This window comes from Octopus bimaculoides, chromosome 2 (genome assembly GCF_001194135.2).
Source record: "Octopus bimaculoides isolate UCB-OBI-ISO-001 chromosome 2, ASM119413v2, whole genome shotgun sequence".
Taxonomy (NCBI): domain Eukaryota; kingdom Metazoa; phylum Mollusca; class Cephalopoda; order Octopoda; family Octopodidae; genus Octopus; species Octopus bimaculoides.
The window spans coordinates 26,810,314-26,813,714 of NC_068982.1; positions in this window are offsets into that span (position 1 = coordinate 26,810,314).

A 3,401-nucleotide genomic window follows, 5' to 3' on the forward strand; every position below is an offset into this window, starting at 1 on the left:
GTATTTTGTATTGAATACCTTGTATACTATTGTTTTTCTTTTCGTTGCTTGTATTAATGCTTGTGGAGTGTTAAGGAAGACATTATTGCCATCCCTTCTTAACAATTCCTTGGCATTCTTTATTTCTGCCATTGTCACTTGGATTTCTTCTGAGCTCTGCTTAGCTGCGGAAGCGAAACCGTTACAATGGCTACTGGTTGTGGTCTTGGTGCTGTTGCTCGTGTTGTTTACTTTGTTTTCTTTGTTCTTTTTTTCCTCCTCCCTCTCCGGTGTAGAAGCAATGGTGGTAATAATAATAATAATATATAAAATGCGATTAAGAATCAGTTGAATTGGGTACTTAAATTGAGGCGCCTTGTTATATCCGAGTAACATGCATATTCAACAATATTAAGTGAATATCAGACATGGTGCATATGATATTCTTGCAGTGTATACAGATAAGACCCGACTGTGTGAAGAAATTCGCACTTACCTATTCGGACATATAGGAGAAGACGGTGCAAAACAAACCCCCTATGGGAAAAGTTCGATATTTCCGTCAAAAATGCACACATCTTGATGTGAATTGCTATGTGCATAGAGAACAGTCATTCACATGTTTCTGTGTAGTATGATTAATTGGGAAAAATCTTGCATAGATATGTGCAAAAGAAGTTTTTATCAGACATGGTCTGTTTTGCCACAACACTGGAGCAAAAGGGTCTAGTTTGCACTGTTTTGCCCCATAAGAATGTTTATTACATTTTGCCATATTCAAATACATACTCATGTGTACTATACTGGAATACAGCTTTTATTTATAAAACAACTGAAAATGGCATAAACGAAAGTAAACTATGATCATGAGAAATACTGTTTCCTACTCTCAGTTTGCAGACCCATCCCTGAAGGTTCATGGTGTTTTTTTCTAAAGACACAGAAATAATGCTCAATGTGACTGGTCAGCAAGGTAGCTGGTTAGGGGACACAAAGTTCACAAACGAACGTATAGGAAAGTGGGTTATACATCATTAGATGTACACCTGACTTTCCTATATTAAATTAAGAATTGAACGGAACGCTGAACTCCAGACTATCAACACAAACAATATTTATTCATGGTGGAAAATATACATCTTTAATCTTGTTTGTTGAGACGTCTTCGGTGTGTCAGAACATGGTTGTTGGGACGTTGGTATATTGATGTGAGCTGTCTAGCGTGAGTTCGAAAGATGGAGAGACAGCTAGACACGTCCTTGCTCAATCGCTGGCCAGCAAGAAAGAGATCGATCAAAGCGGGAAAGCTTGGATGTTTAATTCCACGCATGCGTGAGACTACACATGCGCACAGCGTTACTACAAACGTAACTTCATCAATTTGAACCCTAGCACACTTTTCATGTGCCCACTCCCTGCACAGCTGGCATTCAATCTAATTTTCTGTCGGGGGTTCTTGATAAAGTTCATCACAGAAAATGCAATGTAACTTCTTGTCTGTTGTTTTTGATGAGCAGACTGGTGTCTTCAGTACACTGGGGTGAAGTTTGAGCTCTTCTTTTTCTTGCCTGAGTTCGTGGAACAGGCGACAAGGAAACAACAGAGTTTCTTTGTTGTGAATTGTGTAGGCCTATCTATGTACCTTCTTGACTTTTGCATCCATCTGCACCTTTGACAGATGGATCCTAAGACTGGGAGGGTGGCTGTTCCTCTGACGGTGCTGGACTTTCCTTAGGATCAGCAATTTCAGTGACTTCTGCCGAAATGAAATCGACATCACTAAACACATCAGGATTATATGGCCAGATTCCAACGAAATCCACTGCAGGCATTCTGAACTGTTGCAGCTCGTATGAAGGCCTGCCCAAAAAAGGCAGTAACTTTGAAGCCATCGACCCGCTGACCTGGGTGATTGATGATCCACTTGTCAACTTCCTGGTGATAAAAGGTTTTGAGCGGCGCAAAAAAAGGTCCTGTTTTAAGGCTGAAGCTTGTGGCTGGTATAAGGTGGAATTGATTCCATGACTACGCCATGCTTGCAAACAAGCTCAATTGCATCCAATTTAATGTGGCTGATGTGATTGTCAAAAAGGAGGAGCACTTTTCTCTCAACAGATGGATTTGCATGTTGAATGAAATGGCGTAGCCACTTAGAAAATGTTCCTCAGTCAATCCATTCATTTTCGCTTCCATAAGCAACTGAACCTTCTGGTACTGCATGAAACAGTGAGTCGGCTATGCGCTTCCTCTTGAAGATAAATGCAGGCGGTATGAAAAGCCCAGTGACGCTCATTGCAGACACAGCTGTCACAGTTCGTCATTTCTCAGCACTAACAATTCGTCCAACCTGCTTCGTTCCCTTCGGTGAGATGACTTTTGAACTCTTTGCACTGAAGACAGACCTGTTTCATCCATGTTGAAAATCCGATCAGTTGTGAAATGGTGCTGCTGGTAAACTTCTTTTAGAACATCAAAAAATCTGCCAACCTGGACTCTGTTGAATGCTGCAGCACGACCAACACTCGTTGACTGAGCAGTGCACAGGCTCAGTGTTGGGTGACGCTTTAAAAAACAAACCAGCCAGTCTGCTCCAGCTTCTCTTTTTTCTTTATTGAATTTATGGGGGACTTTGTTGGCCTCAGTAACCTCAAAAACCAAGGAACGCAAACCTCTTCAAGTGAGATCATAAAATGTCCGTTGCAGGTAGACGCAGTGATCTAGCAGTTGCTCCTCAAAATTCTTTAGTGTTGGCTAAAAATGCCCTAAAGAAAGCTGCCCAGGAGAAGACTCTTTGCCTTCCAGGTGTCTCTTCAGAGTGGTCTTGGGGACCTCATACTGCTTTGCTTCCTGGCGAAGAGAACTTCCTCGTCGGACAGATTGCATGGCTGCCTGTAGGTTGTCTGGAGTCCAAGAGCCTCTTCCAGTTTTACGAATGTAATTTCTCACTACAGTGGTCCTTTCCTTTAAATTATGTATGACTTCTATTTTTTCCAAATCAAGTAATTTTTTCTTCTACTTCTTTTTCCTTTTCTCCAGGTTGTTTTTCTTCCTTTCCTTAGTTTTCGGAGCAGCCTCTTTGCTTGGTGACTCCGTTACTTTTTTAGGCCTTTTTCGCGACACCGTTTCGAAGTTCATTTCTTCTACTGCCGGTGTCGCTTCGGCCTTTTTTTTTTTTTTTCGGGTTTTAGTTCAGCGGTCGCCCGCTGTTTAACAGCCTCTGTGGCCGGAAACGCCGCCTCCTCTGTATTTTCCTCCTGTTCGTTCTCCTGTACTTTTTCGTTTTGTGAAGGGGACCATTTTGACCTCAGATGCCTCTTTTTTCTACATTTGAAGCACCTGGGCTTCCTCCCCTCCACGTGTCCTGCTAACACGATGTACTCACCGAATAGAATCTTTTCTGGCAATTTTTCTAAATCAATCAT